Source organism: Scyliorhinus torazame, chromosome 10 (assembly GCF_047496885.1).
Source record: "Scyliorhinus torazame isolate Kashiwa2021f chromosome 10, sScyTor2.1, whole genome shotgun sequence".
Classification (NCBI taxonomy): Eukaryota; Metazoa; Chordata; class Chondrichthyes; order Carcharhiniformes; family Scyliorhinidae; genus Scyliorhinus; species Scyliorhinus torazame.
Genome location: NC_092716.1, coordinates 166,492,237 through 166,501,216, shown reverse-complemented (window position 1 = coordinate 166,501,216; position 8,980 = coordinate 166,492,237).

Sequence of the window (8,980 nt, the reverse complement as noted above, 5' to 3'; positions counted from 1 at the left end):
CCAAATAAGGCAACTAATGGACAGGGCTCGAAGTCAATATTCAGGATTGCCAATATAGTGCAGAAAAAGGACCTCCAAAAACCCACGAGCTTGGGACAGGACCAAAACATGGGCGCATGGTGAGCAGGCCCTCTTCAGCACCACTCACATTTATCCTCAACCCCTCAAGCAATCAACTCATCCTGGCTCTGGTGAGGTGCGCCCTAAACACCATAGAACATAGAACGATACAGCGCAGTACAGGCCCTTCGGCCCACGATGTTGCACCGAAACAAAAGCCATCTAACCTACACTATGCCATTATCATCCATATGTTTATCCAATAAACTCTTAAATGCCCTCAATGTTGGCGAGTTCACTCCTGTTACAGGTAGGGCATTCCACGGCCTCACTGCACTTTGCGTAAAGAACCTACCTCTGACCTCTGTCCTATATCTATTACCCCTCAGTTTAAAGCTATGTCCCCTCGTGCCAGCCATTTCCATCCGCAGGAGAAGGCTCTCACTGTCCACCCTATCTAACCCCCTGATCATTTTGTATGCCTCTATTAAGTCTCCTCTTAACCTTCTTCTCTCCAACGAAAACAACCTCAAGTCCATCAGCCTTTCCTCATAAGATTTTCCCTCCATACCAGGCAACATCCTGGTAAATCTCCTCTGTACCCGCTCCAAAGCCTCCACGTCCTTCCTATAATGCGGTGACCAGAACTGTACGCAATACTCCAAATGCGGCCGTACCAGAGTTCTGTACAGCTGCAACATGACCTCCTGACTCCGGAACTCAATCCCTCTACCAATAAAGGCCAACACTCCATAGGCCTTCTTCACAACCCTATCAACCTGGGTGGCAACTTTCAGGGATCTATGTACATGGACACCTAGATCCCTCTGCTCATCCACACTTCCAAGAACTTTACCATTAGCCAAATATTCCGCATTCCTGTTATTCCTTCCAAAGTGAATCACCTCACACTTCTCTACATTAAACTCCATTTGCCACCTCTCAGCCCAGCTCTGCAGCTTATCTATATCCCTCTGTAACCTGCTACATCCTTCCACACTGTCGACAACACCACCGACTTTAGTGTCGTCTGCAAATTTACTCACCCACCCTTCTGCGCCTTCCTCTAGGTCATTGATAAAAATGACAAACAGCAACGGCCCCAGAACAGATCCTTGTGGTACGCCACTTGTAACTGAACTCCATTCTGAACATTTCCCATCAACCACCACCCTCTGTCTTCTTTCAGCTAGCCAATTTCTGATCCACATCTCTAAATCACCCTCAATCCCCAGCCTCCGTATTTTCTGCAATAGCCTACCGTGGGGAACCTTATCAAACGCTTTACTGAAATCCATATACACCACATCAACTGCTCTACCCTCGTCTACCTGTTCAGTCACCTTCTCAAAGAACTCAATAAGGTTTGTGAGGCATGACCTACCCTTCACAAAGCCATGCTGACTATCCCTGATCATATTATTCTTATCTAGATGATTATAAATCTTGTCTCTTATAATCCCCTCCAAGACTTTACCCACTACAGACGTGAGGCTCACCGGTCTATAGTTGCCGGGGTTGTCTCTGCTCCCCTTTTTGAACAAAGGGACCACATTTGCTATCCTCCAGTCCTCTGGCACTATTCCTGTAGCCAATGATGACATAAAAATCAAAGCCAAAGGTCCAGCAATCTCTTCCCTGGCCTCCCAGAGAATCCTAGGATAAATCCCATCAGGCCCCGGGGACTTATCTATTTCCAGCCTGTCCAGAATTGCCAACACCTCTTCCCTACGTACCTCAATGCCATCTATTCTAATAGCCTGGGTCTCAGCATTCTCCTCCACAACATTATCTTTTACCTGAGTGAATACTGACGAAAAATATTCATTTAGTATCTCGCCTATCTCTTCAGACTCCACACACAACTTCCCATCCCTGTCCTTGACTGGTCCTACTCTTTCCCTAGTCATTCGCTTATTCCTGACATACCTATCGAAAGCTTTTGGGTTTTCCTTGATCCTACCTGCCAAATACTTCTCATGTCCCTTCCTTGCTCGTCTTAGCTCTCTCTTTAGATCCTTCCTCGCTACCTTGTAACTATCCATCGCCCCAACTGAAACTTCACACCTCATCTTCACATAGGCCTCCTTCTTCCTCTTAACAAGAGATTCCACTTCTTTGGTAAACCATGGTTCCCTCGCTCTACGCCTTCCTCCCTGCCTGACCGGTACATACATATCAAGAACACGCAGTAGCTGATCCTTGAACAAGCTCCACTTATCCAGTGTGCCCAACACTTGCAGCCTACTTCTCCACCCTACCCCCCCCCAAGTCACGTCTAATGGCACCATAATTGCCCTTCCCCCAGCTATAACTCTTGCCCTGCGGTGTATACTTATCCCTTTCCATCATTAACGTAAACATCACCGAATTATGGTCACTGTCCCCAAAGTGCTCTCCTACCTCTAAATCCAACACCTGGCCTGGTTCATTACCCAAAACCAAATCCAACGTGGCCTCGCCTCTTGTTGGGCTGTCAACATATTGTGTCAGGAAACCCTCCTGCACACACTGTACAAAAAACGACCCATCTAATGTACTCGAACTATATCTTTTCCAGTCAATATTTGGAAAGTTAAAGTCTCCCATAATAACTACCCTGTTACTTTCGCTCTTCTCCAGGATCATCCTCGCCATCCTTTCCTCGACATCCCTAGAACTATTTGGAGGCCTATAGAAAACTCCCAACAGGGTGACCTCTCCTTTCCTGTTTCTAACCTCAGCTCATACTACCTCGGAAGATGAGTCCCCATCTAGCATCCTCTCCGCCACCGTAATACTGCTCTTGACTAGCAGCGCCACACCTCCCCCTCTTTTGCCTCCTTCTCTGAGCTTACTAAAACACCTAAACCCCGGAACCTGCAACATCCATTCCTGTCCCTGCTCTATCCATGTCTCCGAAATGGCCACAACATCGAAGTCCCAGGTACCAACCCATGCTGCCAGTTCCCCTACCTTATTTCGTATACTCCTGGCATTGAAGTAGACACACTTCAAACCACCTACCTGAACACTGGCCCCCTCCTGCAACGTCAAATCTGTGCTCCTGACCTCTATACTCTCATTCTCCCTTACCCTAAAACTACAATCCAGGTTCCCAAGCCCCTGCTGCATTAGTTTAAACCCCCCCAAAGAGCACTAACAAATCTCCCCCCCAGGATATTTGTGCCCCTCAGGTTCAGATGTAGACCATCCTGTCTGTAGAGGTCCCACCTTCCCCAGAAAGAGCTTTAGCTGTATCAAGCTCAACTTCGCGCAGGATGATGTAGCATTCACACTACACAGGTCTCACTCCACACCTCTTCCCCCAAAATGGGTCCTAGCTCCTCCTTCCACGTGGCCTTCATCTCATCCACTGAAACCTACTCTTCCCACCTGATCCGCCCATATATCCAAGACGTGCTGCCCTCCTCCACCCCCGCACACAAGAGTATCAGTTCCAGCAAGGTAGACAGCAGCGCCTCCGGGAAAGGCGGAAATGCCCGGCGAACAAACTCCTGCACCTGAAAATATCTGAACCTATCCAGTCCCCAAGCTCTGCTTTCTCCTTGAACTTATCCCAACTCGTAAACCATCCCTTCAGAAACAAATCCCTCACCCTCTCTATCCCCTTGTCTTTCCACCCCTTGAATGTAACATCCAATTTCGCCGGCTTAAATAAGTGGTTTATGGATTGAGGCTCAACTTGACACCTCCCTCAGCTTAAAATGCTGACAGAGTTTCCACCATATTTTAATCGTGGAGACTACCACCGGACTCACAGAATATTTCACTGGCAAAAACAGCAGAGATGCCGTCACCAGGGCCTCCAGACCCGTCCCTCAGCATGACCATGACTCCATCTGTACCCAACTGACCTCCTGATCCACAAACCACCCGTACACCTCTGCATTGGCCACCCAGTAGTAATACAACAAACTTGGCAGTGCCAACACCCACCAACCTGTCTTTCCCTCTGTAGGACCCCTCTCCGAATCCGAGGTGTTCTCACCAGCCATATGAAGCCCGTTATGAGCCGCTCCATCTTGAGAAAACAACTTTGGCAGAAAAACTGGGAGGCATTAAAATAAGATCACAAATCATGGAAAATGTTCATCTTAATAGGTTGAACTCAGTCCGCCAGTGACAGTGGAAGGCTGTCCCACCTCTGCAAGTCAGCTCGAACCCTGCGCGTCAAGCTTGTAAAATTCACTTTCCAATCACGGACCACTTGGACTCCCAAATAGCGAAAACTGGTCCCCGCCAGCCGGAATGGCAATCTGCCCAACCCAGCACCTCCCCTCAAAGGGCTAACCACAAAATATTCACTCTTCCCAACATTTAATTTATATCCTGAAAAGGAACCGAATCTCTGCAATATCCCCATTATCTCCCCCATAACTGACCCTGGATTTTTAACATACAGTAAAAGGTTGTCCGTGTATCGGGACACCCTGAGCTCTACTCCACCCCTCACAATTCCTCTCTGAGGCCCTCAAACCAATCGCCAATGGTTCGATCGCCAACGCAAACAACAATGAGGACATAGGGCATCCCCGCCTTGTCCCCCTGTGTAAACTGAAAGACCCCAAATTCATGTTGTTCATTCACCATGTTACTTTTAGTTTCAGTTAAATGGCGGCAAAGACATAGGGAAAATCTAAGCTATTCTTCTTATGATGAATGTAAGAAATTGTTATATATTAGATTTTACATTTTGTTGTAGTAATGTCACTAAAAGCCCCGGGTTCTAATTCATACAGTCAGTATGTCTCTTATGGCAGTGGTTAGCACTGCTGCCTCACGGCACCGAGGTCCCAGGTTCGATCCCGGCTCTGGGTCACTGTCTGTGTGGAGTTTGCACATTCTCCCTGTGTTTGCGTGGGTTTCGCTCCCACAACCCAAAGATGTGCAGGGTAGGTGGATTGGCCACGCTAAATTGCCCCTTAATTGGAAAAAAATTAATTGGGTACTCTAACATTATTTTTAAAAATAATTGTGATTAAAGAGTCTTAAAAGTGAGGTAATCATTGATTTTAACAATCTACTTGTTTACAGAGAGATGGCTAATGGAATATTGTTTATGTTTTTATAGATTCCCCAGAGTGTAGATAATTTATGAGGGATTGTGTGTAGTCCTAGTTAAGCAGGTCATGGGAAATCTTATTGGAAGGACAGAGAAGAATACCTTGTGGTTGGGATACAGATGATGTAATTAATGGGAGGAGCCACATCTAATTTAATAATCTCTATTGTCACAAGTAAGCTTACATTAACACTGCAATGAAGTTACTGTGAAAAGCTTCTAGTCGCCACATTCCGGCGCCTGTTCGGGTACACAGAGGGAGAATTCAGAATATCCAAATTACCTAACAAATTACCTGCGACTTGTGGGAGGAAACTGGAGCATATAGAGGAAACCCACGCAGACACAGGGAGAACGTGTAGACTCCGCACAGACAGTGACCCAAGCCGGGAATCGAACCTGGGACTCTGGAGCTCTGAAGCAACAGTGCTACCCACTGTGCTACCATGCTTCTGTATGAAGTTTTGCAGTCTGCTTTAAGATTTTAAGTTGAACAGCAGCTTGCAATAGGATTTCAATCTGACAAGACAGAAGGATTTTCAGGTTGTTCCTGGAAGATTGTGTGTGTGTCTCTCTCTCTCTCTCCCCCTCCCCCCGAAGGTCTGCTATAAACTTTATTTAAAAGTGGCATTTGAACTGTATTGGGTTGCTGAGTTGGAATATATGGTGGCAGGTGTAGATGGGGAGTTAAAGTTTTTTCCCCCTTTTATTTAAGAACTGTTTTAACTGTGGTTTGGAAAGCGATTACTGTGTTGCTAATGTGATTGAGTCTGTGTTAAATTAAAATTTGTTTTAACATTGACAAGACAGAAGGATTTTCAGGTTGTTCCTGGAAGATTGTGTGTGTGTCTCTCTCTCTCTCTCCCCCTCCCCCCGAAGGTCTGCTATAAACTTTATTTAAAAGTGGCATTTGAACTGTATTGGGTTGCTGAGTTGGAAAATATGGTGGCAGGTGTAGATGGGGAGTTAAAGTTTTTTCCCCCTTTTATTTAAGTTTTAACTGTGGTTTGGAAAGCGATTACTGTGTTGCTAATGTGATTGAGTCTGTGTTAAATTAAAATTTGTTTTAACATAAAAAGTGCCTATTGGTCAATGTTATCAGTCCTGTGGTTTAGTAGTCTTCCTTCACAGTGTTATAAATTACAAATTGTTGGGATTTTTGAACGGGAATGCTTACATTCTTCAATAGAATGACACGGGATCTTTTACAATAATGTGAGAGAGCAGGCTTGGACTATCAGCCTGGATTAAATGCTCCAAATCTCTGCAGTTGGACATGAATCTGCAACCTTCTGACTTAGAGGCATGAGTACTACCAACCAAGCCAAGCAGTGGCTAGGCAGTAGCACTCTTGTCTCTATGACCAGGACCATTGATAATCAGATCAGACCACTTTTTAAAAAAAATATTTTTATTCTCCTCCTTTTTCACATTTTCTCCCAAACTTACACCCACCAACAATAAACAATAATCAGTAACAAATATGTCAATCCCCATATCAATAACAACAATCCCATCCTCCCACCAAACCCCAAACATTAGCCCACATGTTCACATAAACAAATGACAAAAAGGAATTAGGGATCACCCATGGTCGCCATTAACACACACAGCCGCCCTCCCCCCAACCCTCCCACCCACATGCCCCAACTAATGTTCGATGTTATCCAGTTCTTGAAAGTGCATAATGAATAATGCCCATGAATTGTAGAATCCCTCCGTCTTTCTCCTCAGTTCAAACTTAACCTTCTCAAGAGTTAAGAATTCCAACGCCAGGGCACAGGGTGGAGAGGTTGCTCTCCAACCTATCAGGATCCGCCTTCGGGCGATCAATGAGGCGAAGGCTATAATATTTGCCTCCGCACCCGTTTCCAACCCTGGCAGGTCCGACACCCCGAATATGGCCTCCCGGGGGCCCGGCTACAGTTTCACGTGCACCACTTTAGAAATTACCCTAAAAACCTCCTTCCAGTAATCCTCAAGCTTTGGACAGGACCAAAACCTATGAACATGATTAGAACCCCTCCTCCATATCCTCTCTCAACACTTCCTCCCACTTTGCTTTGATCTCTTCCAGTGGTGCCTTCTCCTCTTCCAAAATAGCTCCGTAAACCGCTGACACTACCCCCTTCTCCAATGCCCCTGTCGTCAGCACCTCCTCCAGCAATGTGGAGGCCGGCTCCACCGGGAAGTTCTGTATCTCCTTTCTGGCAAAATCTCGAACCTGCATGTATCTAAACATTTCTCCCTGCTCCAGCCCATACTTCGCTTCCAGCTCCTTCAATCCTGCAAACCGACCCCATAGAAACAAATCTTTTAGTGTCTTAATCCCCTTCTCCTCCCACTTCCGAAAATTTCCATCCCACCTCCCTGGCTAGATCTGACCCCTTTTAATAGCACTGAGCTCTCATCCAAATTATTGAAACAGCAACCCAGTCCCACTTGTTTGTTCAACAGCCACCCCGTAAATTCAAGCAATCCAGACAAAAACAAAAATGTTGTTTTACTGATGAGGTTACAAGGAGGGAACAGAAACTGGCTATCTGCAAGGCAGATGGTCACCCTCCTGGCTCCCATCACCCTTGCTCCTTTTTGAGCCTGATTCCACAGACATGGGCAAGAACAGTGAGCTTGTCAATGTGTTATAACCTGCCTACTGACGATTGGCTGGGGACTAATGACTATCCCACAATCCTATGGGAGTATGAACTTCCCCAATGAGGGGGGGCGGAGAAACTCCTACTATAAATAAGCTGGCCAGTCCAGGAGGAAGGAGAAGGTAGCAAGGGAAGTTACTGCTACTGTTATGTATATATTGTTATAGTAAATAAATGTTATTATTTTGTATCCTTAAAACCCGTGCTGGATTCTTCGGGGCCCTTACAAAACAATGCTTCTTCAGACACGTTGGTGACACAGATATCAAAGGAAATCAGCCAAAACACATAAAGGCAATTGACATAAATGATGACAAACACTCGCCTTAAATGGATATGAAAGGAAGTCTACTTCCCCAAACTTCAAATCTTTTTCTCCTTCCCAATAAAAACGGATGTAGGGAAGTTACCAGAAGTTAGAGGACTAGGAAAATGAATGATCTGAAAGAATGGGGATTTTTACATAGAGGAAAAAGGAAAATATGGGAAATCTATTCACAAATGTGTGCACAGTAACAATCTCAAAGGGGGAGTTTAGATAATGAATGCTTGCAAATGCATCTAAAAGGTTTTAATGCCTATTTAATGAAGGCATGCAGTATGCCACTGAATCTATCTGACAGATGTCCGGTTTGACTCTACACTTTCAGTGTATTAATAATACTTCTCAGCTGAAGGATAAAATGCCCTTCATTACATTATCAGTAGCAATCCTGAAAGGTGATGCACCCTATTAATAAAGCCACTAATCCCAACTGGCAGGAATACCTTAGAAAAGAAAATGTAGGAAAAACATGATAAAAGAAGCAAGAATTTGCCTTTGGATGGCGTATTTCACAATTTCAGTGAAGTAGTTTTGAATTGCGCTCACTTTTGTAATGTAGGAAAGATAGCAGCCAAGTTGCACACAGCAAGGTTACACAAACAGCAACAGGTTATGCCCAGATAATATGTTTTTTTTTGTAATATCGGTTGTAAAATAAATATTAGCCAGGACACCAGGCAAGCTCCTCTGCTCTTCTTTGAAATAATGCCATGGAATCCTTTGCACTCACCTGAGAGGGCAGGCGGGACTTTGATTTAACTTCTCAGTTGAAAGATCGCACCCATGTCAGTGTAGCACTCCCTCTGATAAGGTAATATAGGATGGAAGTCAGAGGAGCACCTAATCTTTTTGTTAAGTATTAAACAGCTTTCT